The sequence below is a fragment of the Myotis myotis genome, unplaced genomic scaffold (assembly GCF_014108235.1).
Source record: "Myotis myotis isolate mMyoMyo1 unplaced genomic scaffold, mMyoMyo1.p scaffold_m19_p_13, whole genome shotgun sequence".
Classification (NCBI taxonomy): Eukaryota; Metazoa; Chordata; class Mammalia; order Chiroptera; family Vespertilionidae; genus Myotis; species Myotis myotis.
Genome location: NW_023416317.1, coordinates 46539890 through 46566229, shown reverse-complemented (window position 1 = coordinate 46566229; position 26340 = coordinate 46539890). Strand labels below are relative to the sequence as shown.

Here is a 26340-nt window from a genome sequence, read left to right as displayed (position 1 = left end):
GAGAGAACTTCTGTCCTCTAGGGAGGTGCTAATCTGGCGTTTGCCTGAGGCTATCCGGCAAATGCCTGTGTGCAGGGCTTGGGCAGGGCGGGTCGCACAGGATCAACAGGGTGGGCCGGAGAGAGCAGTTATGGCGGCTCTCAGTCCTGTCCCCAGGGGCTCTGCCTCTCTGAGTCCCAGCACCCGCTGCAAAGCTCAGAGAGAAAGCTGCACTCGCTCTGACCGAAGCCAGACAGTCCCGCTTCTCCCGTTTGAGTCTGGGTCCCTAAAGACTCGCCCGGATCTGGAGCTCAGAGTCTGCGACTCCCTCCCGATTGAAAACGCCAACCGCGCCCTCCGCCACCAGCCCGCTCCGCACACTCCGCACCTCAGAATTTGACTTCAGCACTGCGCCTCCTCTGAGTGTCCGTATGCGTTTCTCTTTCCTCCTAGTTGTAGGACTTCCACTCAGCCAGCGTTCCTGTGGTTCTGGGTGATGTCCCTTCCGTTTTTTGGTTTCACTTTTGAAGTAGTTGTTCAAAGCAGCAAACTCCGGCGTTAACCTATGCCGCCATCTTGGTTCTCCTCCCAACTCGCAAGTATGTTGTTTGTTGATTTACTTTTTCGCTGACTTTCCTACTAGAATATAAGCTCCATGAGGGCAAAAATTGTGTTTGTTTAATATACTGTTATATGTCCAGTACTTGGCACATTCTAAGCCCTCAGTACATATATTTGAATGAGTATTTTATTATTTGTAAAAAAAAAAAATTAGATTTCTTCTAGCAAAACACCTCACCTTCCCTAATCACAGTTACCTTCATTAATTAGGAAATAGGCCAGTGGCCGAAAGAGGATGTTATATTGAAATAGTCTAACTTGTGCTCTGGTAATAAACAATTGCAAAATTGCAGTGTCTTAACATAATAAACAGTTGTTTCTTACGCAAAGTCGAGGCAACTGTCCAGGGTAACTGTACTTCAGGCAGTATCTCAATAAACCAGACTAATTGATCTTTTAGCTCAGCCATCTCAACGTTAGACTCTATATTCAAAGGAAAAAGGAACCCTTAGCACCACACAGCAGCTTTTCACAGCCTCGGCCCTCTCCCATCCACTCACATTTCACTGGCTAGACCTCTCACCTGGCCCCATCAAACCACAGCAGGACTGGGAAGTCTAGTCTTCTATATACCCAGGAAGGAAGGGAGAACTGGATATTGGGGAGCACCAGTGATGTATTCCAAAAATGAGTTTCATGCTTCCAAAGTTGCTTATGGTAACATTGCTTTTCCATCTGTGTACTCAAACTTCATACATTATGTTCTCAGAATGTATTCTCAGTGTAATATTTAGGGGGGGGGTATTAAATTCAAAGATTTTCCTCCCTGATAATCTCTTGTTCTGGTAGGCCCATCCTTACCCCCACTGATTGAACCAATAGAGATAATTGCCTCTTTGGAAGAACAGAACCCTGCTGGAAACAGTTTTCAGTTTCAAAATAGAGTTTTGCTACTGGCATCTAGTGGGTAGAGGCCAGGAATGCTACCTACAATGCATAAGGCAGTCCTCCACAACAAACACTTATTCGGTCTAAAATGTCAGTAGTACTGAGGGTGGTATTCACTCATGGGAAGCATTCTGTTCAGAACGGTCTCCAAAATTTGAGGAATATACTGCTGGGAGTACAGTACAATCCATCTTGAAGGAGTGGGTTGTTCCAAAGAATGAATGAAGGCTTCCTTTGAGAGATGAGAAGGAAGCATTGTTGCAGAGAGATTGGTATCTAAGAATAGGGGAGAAAAATTAAGAACTGGAATATAACAGCAAGGGTTGAATTTCTTGAGGACTTTTCCATTACACTAAGGAGAAAGTCATATAGTACATCTTGTGTACTGTGTGTTTGTGTCCTTCCATGTAGGCTAAGGAAGAGTCCAGAGGATCTATCCTGTGTGTAGCTGGCTTTAAGAATAAAAGATGGCCAAAACCGGTTTGGCTCAGTGGATAGAGCGTCGGCCTGCGGACTGAAAGGTCCCAGGTTCGATTCCGGTCAAGGGCATGTGCCTGGGTTGTGGGCATATCTCTAGTAGGAGATGTGCAGGAGGCAACTGATCGATGCTTCTCTCTCATCGATGTTTCTAACTCTCTATCTCTCTCCCTTCCTCTCTGTAAAAAATCAATAAAATATATTTAAAAAAAAAAAAAAAAGAATAAAAGATGGCCCGACCTGGTTTGGCCCAGTGGATAGAGCGTTGGCCTGTGAACTGAAAGGTTCCAGGTTCGATTCCGGTCAAGGGCATGTACCTCAGTTGCAGTTTCCCCGACCCTGGTTGGGGGGTGTGCAAGAGGCAACCAATCGATGTGTGTCTCTCACATGGATGTTTCTCTCTGTCTCTCCCTCTCTCTTCCACTCTCTAAAAATCAATGGAAAAATATCCTTGGCTGAGGATTAACAACAACAAAAAAGAATAAAAGATGGATGAATTCAGTACAGCTGCAAAACCAATTTATGAAAATCTGTTGGATTTCTATGAATTGTCAAACAACTATCAAAGAGAAAATAAGAAAACAATGCTATATACCATAGCATCAAAAGCAATAAAATACTTAGAAATAAATTTAACCAAGTAGGTGAAAGATCTGTATACTAAAAACTATAAAACACTGATGAAAGAAATTGAACAAGATACACAGATTGGAAGAGTTAGTGTTGTTAAAATGTCCATTCTAGGCCCTGGCTATGTAATTCAGTTGGTTAGAGCGTTGTCCCGATATGCCAAGGTTGCGGGTTTGATCCCTGGTCAGGGCACATATAAGAATTAACCAATGAATGCATAAATAAGTGGAACAACAAATCAGTGTTTCTCTAAAATCAATAATGTTCATACTACTCAGAGCCATCTATAAATTCAATGCAATCCCTATCAAAATTCCAATAATATTTTCACAGAAATAGAAAAACAATCCTGATATTTGTATGCAACCACAAAAGACACCAAACATAAAAAAAAAAAAAATCTGGAGAAAAAACAAAGCTGGAGGTATCACTCTTTCTGATTATATCACAAAACTATAGTAATCAAAACAGTGTGGTATAAAGACAGATACATAGATAATGGAACAAAGTAGTTTCTGTTCAATTATCTAGGCTGTGGTGCTGTGAAGACAGGATAGTATCTTCATGAAGTGGTGCTGGGAAAGTGAATGTCCACATGCAGGGGGAAAGGAAAAGAAAGAAGCTGGGCTCCTATCTTATACTATATACAAACATCAATTCAAAATGGTTCAAGACGGTAAGACCTAAAACCATGAAACTCCTAGAAGAAAACATAGGCGTTAGCTCCTTCACATTGATCTTTGCAGTGATTCTTTTGGATTTGACGCCAAGAGCAAAGGCAACAAAAGCAAAAATAAGCCAGTGGTCTACATCAAACCAAAGAACTTCAACACAGCACAAGAAACCATCAATAAAATGAAAAGGCAACCACCCTCGCTGGTTTGGCTCAGTGGATAGAGCGTTAGCCTGCAGCCTGAAGGTTCCCGGGTTCAATTCCGGTCAAGGGCACATGCCCGGGTTTTGGGCTCCATCCCCAGTAGGAGGTGTGCAAAGGCAGCCAATGAATGATTCTCTCTCATCGTTGATGTTTCTCTCTCTCTCTCCCCCTCCCTTCCTCTCTGAAATCAATAAAATATATTTTTTAAATAAAAAGGCAACCTATAGAATGGGAGAAAATACTTGCAAACCACATATCCAGTAAGGGGTTAATATCCAAAAGCTCTAAGTTCATACATCTCAATAGCCCACTCTAAAGGAAACATTAAAAAATGGGGGAAACATCTGAATAAACATTTTTCTGAAGAAGACATACAAATGGCCAACAGGTATATGAAAAAGTGCTCACTCATCATCAGAGAAGTACAAATGAAAACAATGAGATATTGTTCCACCCCTGTTAGAATGGCTATTATCAAAAGACAAGAGATTTCAAATGCTAGTGAGGATATGGAACAAAACCATTGTGCACTGTTGGTGGGAATGTAAACTAGTACAGCCACTTTGGAAAACACTATGGAGGTCCCTCAAGAAATTAAAAATAGACCTACTATATGATTCAGCAATCCTATATTCTGAGTATATATCTAAAGTAATGAAATCATTATCTCAAAGAGATCTGTACCCCCATGTTCATCGCAGGATTATTCACAATAGCCAAGATATGGAGACAACTAAGTGTCTGTGGATGGATGAATGTAATAAATATCCACATCTACATAGATATATAATGGAATATTATCCTATATAATAAGAGATGGATATGCTAATTAGTCATGACTAGTATGCAAATTGACCATCACTCCAACACACAAGATAGCCGCCCCATGTGGTCAAAGATGGCCACCACAAGATGGCTGGCAGGGCAGGAGAGGGCAGTCAGGGGGACCAGGCCTGCAGGGGAGGGATGTTGTGGGGGACCAGGCCTGCAGGGGAGGGCAGTTGGGGGCAACCGGGCTGGCAAGGCAGGGACGTTCGGGGCAACTGGGCCTGCAGAGGAGGGCGTTGGGGGCAACCGGGCCAGCAGGGGAGGGCAGTTGAGGGCAATCGGGCCAGCAGGGAAGGACAGTTGGGGGTGATCAGGCCGGCAGGGAAGGACAGTTGGTGGTGATCAGGCCGGCAGGGGAACAGTTAGGCGTCGATCAGGCTGGCAGGGGAGCGGTTAGGGGGTGATCAGGCTGGCAGGCAGGCGAGCGGTTGGGAGCCAGCAGTCCTGGATTGTGCAAGGGATCCCAGATTGGAGAGGGTACAGGCTGGGCTGAGGGCCCCCCCCCCAATGCACGAATTTCATGCACTGGGCCTCTAGTACATTCATAAAAAGGTAACCCTGCCCTGGCAGGTGTTGCTAAGTGGTTAGAGAGCTGACTCATGGCACAGAGGGTCTCGAGTTTGATTTCTGGTCAAGGTTGCAGGTTTGGTACCCGCCCAGGTTGATGAGCATGCAGAAGGCAACTAATCGATGTGTGTCTCTCACATCTCTCTCTCCCTCTCCCCCTCTTTTCCCCATTTCGCGCACTCTAAAAATCAATGGAAAAAATATCCTCAGGTGAGGATTAACAACAACAACAAAGAAGCCAATCCTGCCATTTCTAACAACATGGATGAATCTGGAGAGCATTATCCTAAAGTTATAAAAACCAAACAGAGAAAGACAAATGCTGCATAGCATCACTTATATGTGGAATAAAAAAAAAGTCTAACTCATCTAAACAGAGAGCAGAATGGTGATTTCCAGGGGCTTAAGGGTAGGGAAATTAGAGAGAAGTTGGTAAACGATTACAAACTTTCAGTTATAAGAGGAGTAAGGTCTGAGGATCTAATGATAACGTGGTGACTATAGTTCAAGTACTGTATTGTATAACTGAAAATTTATGAGAGTAGAACTTTAGTTCTCACAAAGCAAAATGATGGCTGGACTAACTCAATAATGGGAATCTAACTGTATGCCTTTATCAAATATCACATTGCACATTTAAAATAAACTACAATTTACTTGTCAATTTTACACACACACACACACACACACACACACACACACACACACACACACACGTAGGTATATATATCTGAAAAAAATGAAAGATGGAAAACTGCTATAGCCCTCACAGACCCCAGTCTCTCCTACCTCTGCCCCACAAGGTGTCACTGTTGAAACACAGAAGATCTGCTATAGCAAAGACTGTTCCCAAGATGGAGCTATTAAAACTTAAGTGCTCGGATAATCTGCAATTCCAATGTTTAAAAAAATGCGAAGGCCTCTTTTTTCTGGGACACACCTGTGACGCTAGAGTAAAATTTATATTCCCTGGGCTTGTCCTCCCAGCCAGCAATGTTAAGCCCAGTTCAGCAGACCAGGCTTCTCTCTCCTTCATGGTGAATTTCTCCTGGGTAAGCCCCTGGTATCCTTTGCTGCCCTCTCAGTGTTACTTCAGGGAATCAGAGGTGATGTAGTAACACTGGCCTTCCTGAAGGAAGTGCTCAAGGCTTCAATGACTTCCTTCTCAGAGGGATCCTTAGTCTTTGGGAAAATTGTCTGACTTTCTTCCGGCAAACTTTAAACTCCTTGTACCAAAGAGCATGATGAAAAGAGCAGCATTGACAACTCCCAGAGTGCCCGGCTACACCCTTCCCCTACCTGCCTCCCATCTGCCCAATTTAAAAAAGAATCCCCTTCCAGAACCAAGTGGATCTCCACTATAGAGATGCAGCTGTCAGTTTTAAATGGTAGTAAATCTCATTTCCGTTACCCAGGAATCAACTTCTTACCAATAGTGATCATGTTTCATACTATAAATTTATAACTATACTAGAGGTCCAGGGCATGAAATTCATGCATGGGTAGGGTCCCTAGCCCTGGCTGGCGATCAGGACCAATCAGGGCCTTCTGGCTGCTGACCAGGGTCTTCCTTCCAGCTGCTGGCCGGGGCCTGCCTTCCCCAGTTGCCAGCTGCTGGCCAGGGCCTTCCTTTATTCTGTGCCGCCCCCTGGTGGTCAGTGCATATCATAGCGAATGATAGAACTCCCAGTCAAACTCCCACAGGGACACTTTGCATATTAGCCTTTTATATATACAGATTCTGCTAAAACATCCTATTGTCACAGGAGTGATTTTCGCTAGTTTTGTTAGTATGCAGACTGTTTTCACTTTCTTAACATGGATGCTCTGCTGGAAATTACATTTGTGTATATAGCAATATAAGTATTGATTTGACCAAATCTTAAACTATATTCGGAAGATAAAGGATAATAGGAAAGGGAATGGCACTATAAGAGAATAAATTCTCATCTACCATAATATGAAGTCTATAGGTAATATCTAAAGGTAGCATGTGCATATTATTGACAAAAAAGTAGAGGGTGCAAAAAGCCAGAGCAGACAGGTAAAAGAGTAAAAATTAGATGCCTCGCCCTAGCCGGTTTGGCTCAGTGAGCAGAGCGTCGGCCTGCGGACTGAAGGGTCCCGGGTTCGATTCTGGCCAAGGGCACATGCCTGGGTTGCGGGCTCGATCCCCAGTGTGAGGCGTGCAGGAGGCAGCCAATCAATCAATGATTCTCTCTCATCATTGATGTTTCTATCTCTCTCTCCCTCTCCCTTCCTCTCTGAAATCAATAAAAATACACATTTAAAAAAAAAAATTAGATGCCTCTGGAGAGGAGGAGTAAAGAAAGTAAGGAGGGGTAGGAAAGGGAAATGCTCTATTTTGTCACAGCCTTTTTAGTACCAAAAGAGGAAACTCGGGGTTCTCTTTTTCCTTCCAATGCAGGGGGGAAATCCAGTTCTTCTCTACTATTCCTTTATTCCCTGTGTGTCTCCTTTACCTTCACAGAGAGCACTTCCTTCCGACACCTGTAGTCACCAAATACGTGAAGGCTTTTTTCCCCACAACAACAAGCAAGTCTCTACATCAGCTAGGTGTCCTACAATTTAACTCAAGTCTAACACTATCTACCTGGAAGATAGTGCCAGATCCCACAAGTTGAGATATTGGTCCCACAAGACTGCCCCCTGCCTCCAACCTCAGACGCCAGTCCCAAACCCACCTGTGCTTCTGACCGATGGGGCTATGCATTGAAGGTTCCAGTGACCTTTCCTTGGGTTCAATTGATATGCTAGAGTGGCTCACAGAACTCAGGGAAACCTTTACTTTCATTTACCAGTATATTAGAAGAAATGATAAAGGATACAGATGGACAGCCAGTTGAAAAGATACAGATGGCAAGATCTGGGCAGGTCCCAAGTGCAGGAGCTTCTGTCCCCATGGAGTTCTGATGTCATCTTCTGGTGCAGATGCGTCTGACAACCCAGAAGCTCTTTGAACCCTGCACCACTGGCATTTTTATGGAGGCTTTCTCCCATGGGCATCAATTATGAACTCTGTTTTTAGCCCCCTCCCCTCTCTGGAGGATGACTGGTGGGACTGAAAATTCCAAGCTTCTAATCATGGCTCCATCTTTCTGGTTACCAGCCCCCTTCCAGGAGTCATCACTCAGAGTCATCCCAAGGTGCAAAAGATGCTCCTAGGGCTCTTACACTCAGGAAATGACAAGGGTTTTAGGATCTCTGTGCCAGGAACCGGGGGTATAGGCCAATATACATATATTTTTCTATTATCTCACAAGTACTATTTGACTTTTTAGAATGTGTACATATTACTTTAATAAAATAAAAATTAAAGGGGGAAAATGGGAGCTATCTGTAATTATATCAACAAAGAAAAAAATAAATTAAAAAGCCAGGACTGGATGAGATCATGAGATAGACAGAGAAAAAAAGAACCCTAGTATCTGAGTCCAGGGTCCCTCCACTGTTCAGAGGTCAGGAAGATGAAGAGGAGCCGGCAAAGGAGACAGAAGGAGCAGCCAGAACTGTAAGAGGAGAACCATAAGGGAGTAGCGTCTTGGAAGCTAAGTGGAGAAACCATTTCCAAAAGGACAATGATAAAGCATGCCAAGTGCTGTTAGTTAAAATGAAAATTGATCATTAAATTTGATAAGAGCCATCTTGGTGGAGTGAAAGCCTGATCTAAGTGGATTCTAGAGAGTATGTGAGGATGGAAAGTAAAAATGGCAAGAACAGCAATTCTCCATAAGGGAACAGGTTGGGCATTGGTGTGTCAAGAGGGAGTTTTGTGCGTATAAATGTGAGCCTCTCTGTGTATAATTTTAAATGAAAATTATTTGAATGTTGATGAAAATGACCTACTTTGTTATAGGCCAGAGTATGTGATTTATAGCCATGTTCCCTAAAATAAACTCTTTTGGGTCAGACAACATTAATCTTTTAATATGATCCTGGCTTCGATCTGATAAATTTTAAGATTTTTGCGTCCATGTATAGTATAGGTGTGGAAAATTAACTTAGTTTTACCAAGAAACTTGGTAAACTATTTCTTATTTTCTGTGTTCAAAAGACACACAACGGAAATTCTCATCCCTTAAAATTCTCACTCATTAAATTGTCTGGATTAAGTGAGAAAACATGTATAAAGGATCAAACAAACTTGGGTCCTACTCCGGTTCTTTCCCGATAAGTGAAATAAATAAAGCTATATAACCCAAGGCAACTTAACTTTCTTTTTTTTTCAATATATATTTGTATTGATTTTAGAGAGGAAGGGGGAAAGAGAGAGATAAAAACATCAATGATGAGAGAGAACCATTGCTCTCTGGTTTCCTGCACATCCCCCACTGGGGATCAAGTCTGCAACTGGGTATGTGCCCTGCCCAGGAATCGAACCATGACCTCCTGGTTGATAGGTCGATGCTCAACCATTGAGCCACGCTGGCCAGGCAACTTACTTTATTTCTTTAAACCTAATTTCCTTCTCTGTAAAATGGTGGTAGTAATAATAATACCTATCTCATATTATTGTTGAGGATTTAATAAGATAAACTTATAAAGTGTTTAGGCCCTGACCGGTTTGGCTCAGTGGATAGAGCGTCCGCCTGCGGGCTGAAGGGTCCCAGGTTCGATTCCGGTCAGGGGCATGTACCTTGGTTGCGGGCACATCCCCAGTTGGGGGTGTGCAAGAGGCAGCTGATCCATGTTTCTCTCTCATCGATGTTTCTAACTCTCTATCCCCTTCCCTTCCTCTCTGTGAAAAATCAATAAAATGTATTAAAAAAATAAAAAATAAAAAAATAAAGTGTTTAGGATGGCACTTAAATATAGCTAGATGTTTAGCAAGGCTAATAAATATAGTTATTATCATTAATAATTATTTTTTTTTTATTTTATTTTTTTATTGCTTAAAGTATTACAAAGGGTATTACATATGTGTCCATTTTATCCCCCCGCCCTAGACAGTCCCCTAGCCTCCCCTATCCCCCAATGTCTTATGTCCACTGGTTATGCTTATATGCATGCATACAAGTCCTTTAGTTGATCTCTTACCCGCCTACCTCCTGCCCCCCAACCCTCCCAGGCCTTCCTGCTGCAGTTTGACAATCTGTTTGAGGCAGCTCTGCCTCTGTATCTATTATTGTTCAAAAGTTTATAATGGTCTCTATTATCCATGAATGAGTGAGATCATGTGGTATTTTTCCTTCATTGACTGGCTTATTTCACTTAGCATAATGTAATAATTATTTTTAAATATTTTTTTTTCCTAATTCTTCTGTTAGTTACTGACCTACCATTTTCTGTTGCTTCTTGGGTTAATTTTTGCAGAAAGGTCATTGGTTTTATCAAGTTAGGATAATTTGATTTTGTTATCAGGTTGGGAATTTTAGCTCAGTTATAAAAAGCAGGCTACAGCTAGCAGACAGGAAGAAAATGAGGCCAAAGGCATAAAAGGGGAAATCTGATGAACCAGAGTCCACAGAGAAATGGGAGAGGGGAGGCCAAGTACACAGATTGATGTGCTGAACAAAAAGGAACAACAGCTGCTGAGGCCGGCAGGAAGGGATGGATTGGTGTTAAATATGAAGAGAGGGAGGAAAGAAAGAGGAGGAGTTTCCTGTGATATGTACACTTTAATTATTTAACAAAAAGACTTAAATTACATTTTACCGTCTCAAACACTGTGAAAAAAATTTCTCTACACTACATTAACATCACACCATAGAAATGTATTTTAAAGTATTCACTTGTGACTGATATAGAAAAACTGAAATATGAGCCCTTCCTAGAAGAAGTAATGTGGAAAAATATACAGAAAACTGTAGAACACATTGCGAGAAAATAAAAACCAAATTCATGAGCATGAACCAAAGCATTTCAGCAAAGCACATCATCTCCTGGGTGTGCTTTGAGAGAAGTTCTTTGTAGAAATAGAATCACAAAATATCTCCCCTCAGCATGATCAGAGTATATTTATTAAATAAATCATTTTACTCACAAAAATGCTTACCGAATAGACATTGGGGTTTTTTTTAAAAAATTATAAACAAGTACAAAAAATTTAAAAAGCAAGAGAAAACATATTAATTCATAACAGTATGTCCTGGATAAGATGGCCAAATCTAAGATTTTCTTGTGCTTAGATTACCAAGCATTGAAGGATCATATCTGCTATTTTTTAAAAAGGCATATAACAAGAATATATCAACTAAAAGCTGGAGAATAATTTCTTGTTATGTATAAGTGATGGTATAATTCATATGTTATATGGTTAACATATATTATATGGTTCATATGTTATATAATAAGAGTATCTTTACTAAATGTTAACTAGGGAATAATTGCTCTTTATGTAAGGTTAAGTTCTTTATTTTAATGTTTTTATTGATTTTTAGAGAGAGGGGGAGAGAGAGACTTCAATGTGAGAGTGTAACATCCATTGGTTGCCACCTGCATGCCCCTGGCCCAGGATCAAGCCAGGAACCCTTTAGTGCATGGGATGGTGCCCAACCAACTCAGCCACACAGGGCAGGGCTATACGCTGAAGTTCTTATCAGTTTTATCATTATCTACAGTAAGCAAGAAGATGAGCAGTTAATCAGTGAAATAAATGGATAAAAGATGGAAAATTTTTGTATAATTTAGAAAGCCAACCCTTTCCCTTTCACTTAAGAGTAGGACTTTTTAAACCCAAATTATAAGTATTTGTTAAGTCTACTTATTTTCCATATGTAGGGTAGTCTAAATGACAGTCAACACATATCAAACCTTAAAAGTAATTTTAGAAAAATGTCCTGTATAGTGGAAAAGGTATAGGATAAGAAGACAGGCAGCCTGCCTGGCGTGGCTCAGTGGTTGAGTATCAACCTATGAACCACGAGGTCACGGTTTAATTCCTGGTCAGGGCACATGCCTGGGTTGTGAGTTTAATCGCCAGTGGGGAGCATGCAGTGGGCAGCTGATCAATAATTCTCTCTCATCACTGTTATCTCTCTCTCTCTCTCCCTCACCTCTTTCTCCCTCCCTCCCACTGTTTCTGAAAAGCAAGGGTGGGGGGGAGTAAATAGCAGCCTTTAACAGTGAAGCTGCTTCTAAAGACAGTGTTTATGCATACATAAAGGTGCTCAACAATTTATTGAATGAGTAATGATTTATTCTTACAACCCAAAAGGAAAACAAACAAATGAATTCACCACCTTCTTTTTTCTGAGCTTGGACATTGGTTGGTTATCTTTCACCATGCAGCCATCTGTGTCTTTTACAGATGATGGTCAGCAGAAGTAAGGAAGATGGTCATACACCTGGACACCTAGGACAGGGGTGAGACAATTGATGACTACAGGTTTCCATGCTGAAGGGAGACAAAAGGAGAATATGGCAGACGTCTCCAAAGTACCTGGGAACGTGAGTCTTGGGATACAGTAATCAAGGGAAAGGAGTCTTTGGAAGATATAAGGGACATCACAGCCAAGAGATAATACCTGAAAATATACAACCAGCATATCATTTCCTCCTTATTAATGCGATTGATGTAAGGTCAGGATATCTTAGGATTTCAGCAGAAGCACCCCATTTTTCATCTCTACAACTCCAATCCTCATTTGCAGGAAGATGTGGGGACCTATCCCCAATCTCAGACCCACCGAGATTATAGTTATTGCACAGAGCAGCTCCAGCTAAAGTCAGTCAGCCTGTAGAGGCACTAGAAGTGGAATGACCAGTCTCCCAAAAAGCCTCCATCTTGGGAATGATGCCGATCGTTCTCATCCATCCACAGATGGTGCTTAACATATACTTTCAGAGGAATCAATAAAAGAATGAATGTAAGTGTCCACAAGTGAATTGAAGCTTTGAAAATATTTGGTGGGAGATTGAATCAACCAGTAATATGTAATATGGATTTATTCAGTGTATCAGCATAATGCCATCCCATTTAGACCTTGCTGCTGTGCCCTGCTCTGTAATGGAGATGGATACCTTGGGGAAAGCCATCAAGTTTCCCTGGGAAGTTTACAGGCTGGCACAATGTTCTTTTTATGGAATTCGAGCCCCAAAACAAGGAAGTTCATTAATGGTTTAGAAGACACCATTCCCTAGTCAGTAGACAAATCAACAAATCAACAAATAAACAAATGAATTCACCAGCTTTTTTTTTTCTGAGCGTGGGAATGGTGTCTTCTGACTAGGGAATGTTGTCTTCTAAACAATTTAGTGTCTATTGACTCCAGCAGCCATAAAGAATAATTGCTGAACCCCTAAAGAAAGGGCTATCTTGTTTGTCTCATTCCCTGGTAACACGTAGAGACACTCAGCAAACATTTTTTTTAATGAATAAATGTTATGACAGCCACATTATCTGCTCCGCCAGTGCAAGCTCCATAAGCAGTGAACCAGAATTTAAACTGGACTATAAAGCTCTTAAATGAGATATATGGTAGCTTATGTGAAAAGGAGGCAAAAACATGAACCAAACTAAGAATGTATATTTGACAGCAAACTGTTTTAAGAATTGTTAGCTAATGACAAGCCAAGTTCCAATAATGAATGAAGTTTATTGCCCAAGACATTACCAAGTTAGGACAGAGAAGATGTGGTTCAACCAGTTACAGGCGCTTTGAAGTAAACCACTTCATCCTGGCCCCAGGTAAAATTGTGAAACTGGCTTGATCTGTCTGCATGGCCCCTAGACTTCCCTCTCCCCTTCAACCCTTTTTGTAGCCTAAGAGTGTCCTCAAGTTTTCTTCACTCTCCCCTTAACCTTTTTTTTATATTACAAGGAAAATACAATGGTAGTAGGTTAAAATTATCTCCAAAGATATCCCTAATCCATGTATTTCAGTGGCCTCAGGGAAACTTTCCCAAGCTCTAGACAATGAGTGGCAGGCACCACAATGAGAAAACAGGAGGCATGGAATAGACTAGCTTAGTGGAGAGCGAAGTTGGGGAATGGAGAGAGTTCCCAAGGCTGAGGGAGGCTTATGGTTTGGTGAGGTCAGTGGCATGACCTGTGCTTAGCTCTTCAGAATTCCTGGGAGAGGTGTCATACAAGCTTAACTGTAAAGCACTGTGGCAACTCTCTACCTAAGAACCCTGAATGTGGCAACTGGCTAAAGATCCTGGAATTGGCCGTCATTGTCCTTCTCTGGTATGACTTTTGGCGTCACCTTGGCATCTCTTAAGCTTTTATGGAACAGAGAGAAATCTACATTGCCTTCCTTGTAGGATAGTGCAGTGGGGAAGCTCAAAGAAGTCCCAGGATATGAATGCAGTCTAGTAGTTAAAGAGGATAAGACAGAGAGGGTTAACCACTCATTATTGGAGACCAAGGTATCTTTTTCTTCAAGATGGAACTAGTTTTACTGATTTTTATGATTGTACAGATAACACATGCTGATTGCAAAAATTCAGGAAATATAGAAAAGTATAACCTAATCTCTTTATATCATTTTAATAGCACTAATCAATAACCACCTCCTATGAGCTGACTGATTGTATAGGGATAAGGTCGAAAGGCTGCATGCAATGGGGAAGAGGAGGGATGGCCTCAGGGTCTGTGGTTGTGTCTCACCTTCCAAGATATTGAAGTCCAATAAGAAAGTAGTTAATTTTCAATAGTGTTAAAACCGGAGAAGGGATCACATTCCTGAGGCAAACTCCCAGAGGCACAGCAACCAAATCAAAGTGCATCCTGTCCTTTGTCCTCAAAATGCATTTTCTTTTCTGAGCCATGGACCCATCCTTGCTCTGAGATGTCTCATCTTTTTAGAACTCTGTTTTTCTTTTTGCACATCCTCCAATTTCTCAGGGTCTGTAAGAAAACCTCTTATCCATAGTTAGTAAGGTGAATAATCATTAAACATCTGTGGTCCTATTCTTACTGTGTGACCGTCCCTCTTATCATTTTGAGATAACTTTTGTATGTGATGTGAGGTAGGGATCCAACTTTATTCTTTCGCCTATGGATGGCCAGCTGTCCCAGCACCAGTTGTTGAAAACACTATTGTTTCCCCATTGAATGGTCTTGGCATTCTTGTTAAATTGTAATTGACCAAAGATATACAGGATTACTTCTGGAATCTCAATCCTATCCATTAGTCTATATTTCTATCCTTATGCCAGAACCATACTATCTTGGTTGCTGTTGCTTTGTAGTAAGTTTTTAAATTGAGAATTGTGAGTTCTGCAACTTTGTCTTCTTTCTCAAGATTGTTTTGTTTGTCCTGGGCCCCTTGAAATTTCATATGAATTTTAAAACTAGTGTGTCCATTCCTTAAGGAAAAAAACACAATTAGAATTTTGATAGGATTGCATTGAGTTTGTTGATCAATTTGAGAAGTAGAAAAACAAACTTTCAGACAAATTTTATTCTAGTTTAATAGGTTGTGGTAGACTGTTTGCAAAGGTGGCCATAATTATTCTTTTCTCCATATCTCTGGATAGATGCTATGTTTGTTGAGCTCCTCCAATGAAATGGGAGAGTCTATTTCCCATCCCTTGAATTGAGGTTGGCCTTGTGACTTACTCTGACCAAAATGACTGAGGCAAGAGTGATACTGTGCTGGTTCCAAGACTAGGCGTAAAGATGCCTTGCACAATTCTCATTCTACTCCATGTAAACAAGCTCAGGCTAACCTGCTGGAAAATGAGAGACCACATGGAGCAGAGACAAGCCACCTAAGCCGAACCAACCTAGAAGGAAGCATAGATATGACAGACAATCCAGCTGAGGTCGCTGAAGCCTGCCCCACATCAACGGAACTGCCAAGGATATCCAAAGACTCAAGAGCAAGTTTTTAGAGAAGGTTGTTATTTTAATACACTTAGTTATGGAGGGCTTTTTATGTAGCAATAAATAACTATGACGTAGGCAAACTAAAAAAAAATAAAATGTCCACAAAATGTCCTCTTAATGGATGAACAAAATGTGGTATGTATGTACAATGGAATGTTATTCAGCCTTAATACGAAATGAAATTCTGATACCTGGCAATGAACCTGGGAAACGTTATGTTTGGTGAGATAAGCCCGACACAAAAGAACAAAGGCTGTATGATTCCTGTTGTATGAGTTACCTAGAATAAGCAAATCCACAAAGAGACAAAGTATAATAGGGGTTACCAGGAGCTGGGGAGTTATTGTTTAATGATTAGATTACTTGTATTTGGGAAGATGAAAATGTTCTTGAAATAGATAGTGGTGATAGTTCACTGAGTTGTACACTTTTAAGTGGTTAAAACTATAAATGTTATGTATAATTTACCACAATTTAAAAAATATGTTCTCTTTGAATTTTACATATGTCTAGTCAACTCATTTATCTGGATGGACTTTCCAGAGTGTCCGGGAAATAAAAACCCACTTTCACACATTAGCCTTCAGAGCAGCTCTGTGAATTCTCTTCATTGGTCCCATGCCTGGCTCTAGCTGTTTGCCCTATTACAGTGCCAATTAGCTCCCGACTCAAGGCTACTACTTTCACACCTTGCAGTTGATAACAGGATTCCACTTCCTGGGTTTGGCCTTTGGTATTTCCCAGCACAGGACTCAGACTCTGGCTACCATCCTTTGCATTTCTGGCACTATTGGAAAACACCTTGCTTCCCCTGCCTGCTTCCTACAACCCAAACCAATAGGCTTTTCAGATAAAATACTTGCACTATTTGAGATCTACTTATACTAAAATGTTTTTATCTGAAGTTCAAGTTTAACTAGATAGTCGGTATTTTAACTTGCTAAATTTGGCAACCTTGGCCCCATGGGCTTTGCCAATGGGATTTTTGAGGGAAATGCACCTGGAAAAATATATGACTAATTTTTATTTTTATTCTTTTTACTGGTGAAGCCATTTTTCAAAGTACTACCTGTGGCAGTATGTCAAGTACTTCAGCAGCCAGGCTAATAGTCATAAGCCAGATTTAAATACATACAACCCTGCCTTCAAGAGCGAAGATGATGCACAATGATTCTGGAAGCATTTCCACTAGGATTTATGTCATCCTATGTATTATTTTATAGCAAGCTACTCTGTGTGTATATTTAACACATAAATTTACACTGTTAGTTTACACTGAAAATGCATATTTTCTCAAATTATTTAAAAGGCATGATTCTCATATGAATAGTGAGCATGTCCAAGTTTTAACTCATCAGTGAAGGAACCAGAGGACAGAAAAAAGAGTTTTATAAGGATAAGAGAAACTGGGACATAAGTATCAGTAGGAAAAGGAATGCTGAAATCAGATTGTTGAGTTAGATGTGGAAGTGGTTTATACCCTAGAAGGCATAAACCATAACCTTTAGGTTATCTTCTTTACAAAGGGGATGGGGAGGATCATACCTTACCAGTTTCTATAAGCTAACATCTAATTTGGTAGAGTTGTGAGAATCTATTGCTAATCAATTGCTAGCAAAACAAGTTATGTTTCCTGAGAGAGAATGACCCTCAGATGAGTCTATTAGAAAATGCTCTAAGCCTGGCCGGTATGGCTCAGTGGTTGAGCATTGACCATTGACCTATGAACTAGGAGGTCATGGTTCGATACCTGGTCAGGGCACATGCCTGGGTTGCAGGCTCAATCCCTAGTGTGAGGCTTGCAGGAGGCAACTGATCGATGATTTTCTCAACATCACTGATGTGTGTCTCTCTCTCTCACTCCATTCTTCTCTGAAATCAATTATATGTGTGTGTGTGTGTGTGTGTGTGTGTGTGTGTGTGTGTGTTCTAATATATTAAAAGGTCACTTAAAATCATCTTTTGCCTTTTGTCCAATTTTTGGATAATTTTTTTGTACAACATATCCGGCATTCATAACTACATTTGGTAGGAAAAATAAAGAATAGAGACTAAATAATATGGTTGGTCCCCCTAACATTCTGTTCCAGGATGAGTCTGGGATGAGAGACAAAAAAAACTGCTGTTACATTTGTATCCTGGAGACTCTCATCAATGATTATGAGTCCAGTGTTTAAAGTTGTGGATTTTTCGAACAGAAGGTCACCTACAGGCAAGCCAACTATTTCATGTGGCGCTCGTCCAGAAAAACACAATGTGTTCCAATACTGGTGGAAAAATTGACTAACATGATTTCAAGTTGGAGTCTTGCTAAGGATTTCTAAGGCTTTCTGCTTAAATTTTGGTGTTCATGCTGATTTTAGAATCTAGACAAATCACAAAAAGAGGTCCCTATTGGGCCCAGATCCCTCTTTCTAACTGATTACTAATTCCTTAGAGCTGATGCCTTTTCTAGAAATTTGCTTTTGGCCATTAAGAGCCACCTCTCTTGAGAAGATACTCCCTCCTGCTGCCCGCAGCTCACAGCCAGTTGCTGACTGATAAGGATACAAAGGCCTGAATCTTTGTCTCATGGAAGGACCCACATTATGGTGAAATTCACATTCCAGAGCTCCTCAAGGTATCAGGCAGAAGCTAGACTCCAGCCAAGATACATTCTTGCTTGGTTTTTAATCCCCACCCTAACCTTCTTACCTCATTCCCCTTTTCCTAAAAGCACACACTCAAGAATCCCTGTCTTAGGCTCCGAGTCTTGGGAACCTGACACTTAAACAAAAGTATGAAAAATAAGCTTCCTTCCTGCATCTTTCCTTCAGGTTACCAGTTCACTCATGAAAGATAACCAAAGTTGCCAGGGTCTTGGGTAAACTTAGAGAAAAATTTTTTTTCAAGTATATGTGTGTGTGTGTGTATATATATATATATATATTATCCTATATAATAAAAAGGTAATATGCAAATTGACCAAATGGTTGAACGACTGGTCACTATGATGTGCACTGACCACCAGGGGGGCAGATGCTCAACACAGGAGCTGCCCTGTGGTGGTCAGTGCATTCCCACTGGGGGAGTGTTGCTCAGCCAGAAGCCCTGAGTTGGGCTCACGGCTAGCAAGCACAGCGGCAGTGGCAGGAGCCTCTCCCGCTTCTGCTGCAGTGCAGGGAGCGGACCTAAGCCAGCAGTTGGAATTCCCCTGAGGGCTCCCGGACTGGGAGAGGGCACAGGCTGGGCTGACGGACCCCCCCCCCACCCCCCACCCCCAGTGCATGAATTTAGTGCACCGGGCCTCTAGTGTAAATATAAAAACCACTATATTAAATAAGTGTTTCTGTAGGTTTACTTTTGTGTTATATAAATAAATGGTATTCTACACTATCACTGTTTTGCTTTTTGCCTTATTTGATAATGGATCTTGGAGATGGTTCTTAACCAATGCATACAGTGCTGCTGCTTTTGTAAAAGCTCTTGAGTATTCTGTTGTAAATATCCACTGTCATTAGAATACTGGTCCCCTAATTATGGCCATGTACATTGTTTCCAATGTTTAACTATTAAATAAACAAACATAGCGATGCTATAGTGAATCTTTGTATGAAATATCATAAATTATGAATATGTTTGTAGGATAATTTCCTATTAGTGGAAGTCCTGGGTCAAAGGGTACATGCATTTGTATTTTGGGCAGATATTGCTAATGTGCTTCCCACAGATGTTGAATCAATTTTCACTACCACTGAAAATATATGGTAGTGGCTGTTTCTCCAACCCTCACCAATATGATGCCACATGTTTTTGTTTTTGTGTTTTTTTAGCCACTTGTTTTATATTTGCCAATATGATGTGTAAAAAAGATTATAATGAATGAGATTATGCATGTATTTATATGTTTAAAAGTCTCTTTCATTTTCTTTTTCTGTGTACTATTTAAGTTCTTTGTCACTTTTACATTGGATTTTGGCTGTTTATTATTAACTTATATATACTCTACAGATAACTCTGTGATATGTTATAAATATTTTTTCAAGTTTGTCATTTGTCTTTTTGTTTATGGAGTTTCAGGGCTACGAAGAATTCTTCCTTGTCTTTAGGTAGTTGACTATATAAGCCTATTGTTTATGGTTTCTTGAATGTTTTATGGTACTGAAGCAAGTTCTTCCCTGGTCCAAGATTATTTAGGAAACTAGAGGCCCGATGCATGAAATTCATGCAAAAGTAGGCCTTCCTTCCCCCGGCTGCAGGCACCGGCTTCCCTCTGGCACCCAAGACCTGGGCTTCTCTCACAGCCCTGGCTTTTGTCCAGAAGGTCGTCCAGTCTAATTAGCATATTATGCTTTTATTATTATAGATTCTCAAATATTTTCTTCTGATACTTATATGAGTTTATTTCTCCTCCTCCCTCCACTTAATCGAATGCATCTGTAATTTGTTTTGGTGTAAAAGGAGAAGCAGTAATCCAGTTCCCTTTTTTTATAGATGGCTAGCCAGTTATCTCAATAGAAGTGTATTGAATAATCCACCTTATTATTTTTATTTTATTAATAGCTATTATATAAAATGAATGTTAGATTTCATCAAATTCTTTTCAGCCCTTGTGGAGATGATTATCTTACTTATTCTCTAGTAAGTGGTGAATTATTGAACAATCCTGGCATTCTTGAAGTAAATACCACTTAGGAGGGAGAGAACCAAGATGGCGGCATAGGTTAACGCTGGAGTTTGCTGCCTTGAACAACTACTTCAAAAGTGAAACTAAAAAACGGAACGGACATCACCCAGAACCACAGGAACGCTGGCTGAGTGGAAGTCCTACAACTAGGAGGAAAGAGAAATGCATACGGACACTCAGAGGAGGCGCAGTGCTGAAGTCAAATTCTGAGGTGCAGAGTGCGCGGAGCGGGCTGGCGGCGGAGGGCGCGGTTGGCATTTTCAATCGGGAGGGAGTTGCAGACTCTGAGCTCCAGATACAGGCGAGTCTTTAGGGACCCAGACTCAAACGGGAGAAGCGGGACTGTCTGGCTTCGGTCAGAGCGACTGCAGCTTTCTCTCTGAGCTTTGCAGCGGGTGCTGGGACTCAGAGAGGCAGAGCCCCGGGGGACAGGGCTGAGAGCCGCCATAACTGCTCTCTCTGGCCCACCCTGTTGATCCTGTGCGACCTGCCCCGCCCAAGCCCTGCACAGAGGCATTTGCCGGATAGCCTCAGGCAAATGCCAGATTAGCACCTCCCTAGAGGACAGAAGTTCTCTCACTGCAGACACAGCTGATTCTCATAGCCACTTGGCCTGGAGGTCAAACCCTCCCTGGTATTAGCTACAACAATCAAGGTTTAACTATAAGACTGCACACAAAGACCACTAGGGGGTGCACCAAGGAAGCATAACAAAATGCGGAGACAAAGAAAGAGGACAAAATTGTCAATGGAAGATATAGAGTTCAGAACCACACTTTTAAGGTCTCTCAAGAACTGTTTAGAAGCCGCCGATAAACTTAATGAGATCTACAAGAAAACTAATGAGACCCTCGATGTTATACTGGGGAACCAACTAGAAATTAAGCATACACGGACTGAAATAACGAATATTATACAGACTCCCGACAGCAGACCAGAGGAGCGCAAGAATCAAGTCAATGATTTGAAATGCGAGGAAGCAAAAAACACCCAACCGGAAAAGCAAAATGAAAAAAGAATCCAAAAATGCGAGGATAGTGTAAGGAGCCTCTGGGACAGCTTCAAGCGTACCAACATCAGAATTATAGGGGTGCCAGAAGATGAGAGAGAGCAAGATATTGAAAACCTATTTGAAGAAATAATGACAGAAAACTTCCCCCACCTGGTGAAAGAAATGGACTTACAGGTCCAAGAAGCGCGGAGAACCCCACTTAGTAAAGTTGTGTTATCATTTCAATGTACGCCTTAATTCTGTTGGCTAATAGGCTATCTGGCATTTTAATGTAAATATTCATAAGTGATATTGTGCTATAGTTTAATTTTTTGGTATTATCTTTGTTGTTGCATTCACTCATAAAAAGCTTAGAAGTCTTTTCCCGTCGTGCTTTAGAACATAGAAGCAGACACAAAGGCTTTATTTCTTAAGGATTTGGTAGAAGTTTTCAGTGAAAATGACTGTGCTAAGATACTTTTGAGGAAGTAGCTCTTTAATATCTTACCACATATTTGTATGTTTTCTATGCACTTGGAGGTCAGTTTTGGTAACCCCTCATTTGAACCAGGTTCCCAAATTTATCATGATACACATGGCAGCCTCTCCTGAATCTTTTAATTTCTCCTGTATCTAAATTTAATTCCCTCATATAAATTCTTATTTTGTGTATTTATGATTTTACTCTTTTTTTTAAATGTATTTTATTGATTTTTTTACAGAGAGGAAGGGAGAGGGATAGAGAGTTAGAAACATCGATGAGAGAGAAACATCGATCAGCTGCCTCCTGCACACCCCCCACTGGGGATGTGCCCGCAACCCAGGTACAAGCCCTTGACTGGAATCGAACCCAGGACCCTTGAGTCGCAGGCTGATGCTCTATCCACTGAGCCAAACCGGTTAGGGCGATTTTACTCTTTTAAGCTCAATTAAATTAAACACTTTATCTTGTTTTCTTTCTTTAAGATTTAGGTTTTGAATTTATTTCTCAGATCTGCCACTCTTCAAAGTTTTTAATTTCTGCTTTTATCTTTTTAATTCACTAATTTTCTATCACTGTGCTTTTTCTTGTGAATTTTTTCTAATTTCTTGATTTGAGCATTTAATTTTTTTACTGTCAGTCTTGTTTTTTTAATTAGTATAAGTATTAGGACTTTATTTTCCTCCAAGCACTGCTTTGTATGTATTTCAAATGTGTTACTGTGTGTTTTCACATCTCAGTTTCAATTTCCTCTTTGATCCAAATATGTTTCTGATTTGTTGGTATTGTTTTGTTACTAATTTCTTATTTAATTGCATTAGTTACAAAACCACTCTTGCCTACATTTTTCCTTTTTTTTAAATTTATTAACTTTTAAAAAATCACATTTTGTGAATATTTCTTGGACACAACAAGAAGATGTATCTTTATTTGGAAAATATAGAGTTATATAAATTAGAGATATCTATTTAACTATGCCTTAAGTTGTTTGACTTCTTGGATGAAATACACAGAAAAATATTATATTATTTAAAGTTGGTTTTAACACTCCTTTGTTGCAGAGTACAAAGTGCTGTAGGAATACTGTTTCTAGTGTTATAAGGACAAGAGAAAATACTGTTGTTTTAAAAATTATAGCTGTAATTGTTATTGTCTTTTGCTTTGTAGGTTATAAGAGCTGTATGGTTTGAACAAACATTTTCAAGAGCCTTCAGTTGACACAAAATAACCAAGATTTTATAGTATGGATCATTTAAGAGTAGTGATGATAGATACACAGTTTTAAAGTTCCATTTTCTCTATACTAATACTCTTCTTTAAATATGTTTTTATTGATTTCAGAGAGGGAAGGAGAGGGAGAGAGAGATAGAAACATCAATGATGAGAGAGAATCATTGATTGGCTACCTCCTGCATGCCCTGCACTGGGAATCAAGCCCACAATCTGGGCATGTGCCCTGACTGGAAATCGAACTGTCACCTCCAGCATGACCTCCTTATTCCTTCCACTAAGTACCACTATAAGCCCTGGATGTTTTATATGTATGTATGTATGTATGTATGTATGTATGTATGTATATATAGAGAGATATAAAGACTCTGAAAGGTAGAGCAAAGAAAACAGAATGGTGAGGGTCCTTATGACCCAAGGAATGACATGCATTGAGTTTTGAGCTTAATGGCTTTTCTTTTTCCTTGAAATTCTCCACTGGATGCTGGAGAAGCTAACAACGCAGAGATGCTAACAGATATAAACAAAACCAAAAGAAAAAAAAAAGAAGAAGAAGAAGAAAGAAGAGAAAAAGCTCAAAAAATGCCGGTTCTTTCTAGCCAAAGGATAGAAAAGGAACAGTCCAGCAGGACTGTAAATTTGTAGACAATAATGGCTCTACTGCAGCCAAACACCACAGGAAAAACTGAGGTCCCACCCCAACAACCCCTGTCAACAGAGTCTGTGTCAGGAGCCTAGACTTCCGCCCTCATCCAGCTGGAATAGGGATTCTCCTCCCAGCCCTTCCCCACACTGGGGTGATGTCAGAGAAGGCCCAGTGAGGAGCCAGGACTTTTGTCCTAATTAGGCAGCAACAAACCTCTCCATCCTCCAGAGTTTCAGTGGAGGCCATGTGAAGACTTTAGACTTCCACTCCCAACTGGCAGTGACAAGGCAGCATCACCCTTTCCCTAGCGTTGTGATGTCAGAGGAAACCTGCTAAAACTGAAGATTTAAATAAGAGCCGCAGTCTTATAATAACCAGAATGTCTGGAACTAATTTTGAAAATGTCATTTTCCCCAAGAATTAGGAAAAAAACCTCAACTAGGATGAGAAAAGACAATCAACAGATGGCAAGACCAAGATGACACAGACATTGGAACTATCTGACGAGGACTGTAAAAATCCCATTATAAAAATGCTTCAAAGGGAAAATTTTAATATGCTTTAAACACATGAAAAAATAGAAAGTTTCAGCAAAGAAATAAAAACTATAAACAAGAGCCAAAAGAACACCATAAAACATAAAAACTCACTGGAAGAGCTCAGAAGCAGCCTGAAGACGGTAGAAGAATAAATCAGTGAGTTTAACGTTAGATCAATAAAACTTACCAATTTGAACTACGAAAAGAAAATAGACTGAAGAAAAGAATGAACAGAACCTCAGGGACCTGTGGGACCAAAGCAAGTCTTTCCAAAGAGGAGAAACAGAATGAGACTGAAAAAGTGTTCAACAAAATAATGACTGACATTTTTCAAAATTTGACATAACACATTAGCCCACAGATTCAAGAAGCTCTTGAGCCCCAAACAGAATAAACCCCTCAAAACACATGCCGAGACACATCATAATCAAACTCCTAAAAACTAAAGACAGAAGAAATCTTGAAAGCATATTTTGTTTTCATTTGAGTTGGAAGAGAGCCAACCTTCATAATTATTTTAAAAATCTATTTTAAAGGGTTTCATTCAATCATTATGATTGTATTACTTGGAAATCAAACCAATAAAGGTTATGGCTACTTTCAGCCACAGATGGATTTGGGGGGACTCACATACCATCTTTAGGGCCTCATCTTTTCTCCTACAATCAGAGGCTATGTCTATTTCTCAGAAAAGTCATTCTGACAAGCAAGAGAAGCCTTGGGGAGAACTATAATAGGCTCATCTTAGTTCCTATGCCTATTTCTGGACCAATCACTGTTCCCAGGGAAATTAATGGCCAGGCCTGGTCACCTGTGAGTGAACATTGAAAGTCTCACCTGATCCACATGCAATGACTCCTCCACAGGAAAGAGGTGGCCTAGTATCAGAGTAAGAGGAAAAGAATGTGAATCACACCCCGAATTTTAAATGTCCAACAGATGTCTACCTATTTTGCTTGGCAATATGATTACAGAGGTAATAAAACATGAACATTACTCTTAAGGGACTCATTTCCTCCAGCTTTCTTCATTTTTCTAACTTTTTAACAATTTAAAAATTGCTCAAGCTCATGTGTAAAGTGCTATTCTAGACTGGAACCTTCTGATTTCTATTTTAAAGGTCTTTCAGATCTGGGAGTTTCTGTTTCTGAATTATACTAAAGAAAAATTCCTGATCATTTTGGGACTCTCCCATTCACCGTGAGAACAAAAACATTTTAAACTAAAACAATTATTTGCCTACTGGGATTGTGAGCAAAATATAACTGGTAAAACCAGAGGCTCCTTTTATTAAAAGAACTAATGCGTGATTAAAACAGTTCTGAGAAAAGGAATTCCAATCTAGATCTACCAATGATGGTATAGGTGTGCCTCCTGATATGCCCATGCATGTCCTGGGCATGCCTTACGTGTGTGCATCATTCAGACTCACCCCACCCATTCAGGAACCTGTAGAGTCAAGGTCTTTATCACATATTAGTAAGACTTGGATTAGGGTTGGACTAAGGGGAAAAGAAGGAAAGGACATATATGTAACTGCAAATGCCAAGATCCACTATCTAATTTACTTGCCTCTTTCATTTTTAAGAACAACCACTTAGGATTACTTAATAGATTTATTGAAAAGAAAATAATCTGAAAGATTGCTTAGTCTATTCTTACTTCAGGGACAGATCTGTACCTGATTGAACTAAGGAATTAATCCTCAGGCAATAAAATTCCAGCCACATTTGGTAATTCATTCAATTGAGGCCCATCCCTAGTACCCAACCCAGCACTTTGTTGGGTTGGAACAAGATGAGATATAAATGAATGGGAGTATTAATGAGTGATAGAGAGAAATAGAGCAAGCAAAAGATTTTATAAAGTTTTTGAAATGAGAACAGGATTGTTTAAAAAGTAAAGTGATCCAGCTGGCATGGCTCAGTGGTTGAGCATCAACCTATGAACCAGGAGGTCACTGTTCAATTCCGGGTCAGGGCACATGCCCAGATTGCAGGCTCAAAGTGGGGCATGCAAGAGGCAGTGTGGGGCATGCAGGAGGCAGCCGATCAGTGATTCTCTCTCATCATTCATGTTTCTATCTCTCTTTCCCTCTCCCTTCCACTCTGAAATCAATAAA

General features: G+C 40.4%; 1 long non-coding RNA gene across 3 annotated transcripts; it reads right to left on the bottom strand.

The window, feature by feature from the left end:
• Positions 1-12008: 12008 nt before the first annotated feature.
• LOC118668661 lies at positions 12009-25476 on the bottom strand. 3 transcript variants are annotated; one of them, XR_004971701.1, is made up of 4 exons: positions 25056-25476; positions 14442-14693; positions 12270-12354; positions 12009-12182 (listed from the first exon to the last, which is right to left on the bottom strand). It is a non-coding gene; the product is annotated as an uncharacterized LOC118668661 (long non-coding RNA). The 3 variants fall into 3 exon arrangements; XR_004971699.1 differs by having other exon boundaries at positions 14442-14681; positions 25056-25475; XR_004971700.1 differs by lacking the exon at positions 12270-12354 and having other exon boundaries at positions 14442-14681; positions 25056-25473.
• Between the last annotated feature and the right edge of the window lie 864 nt (positions 25477-26340).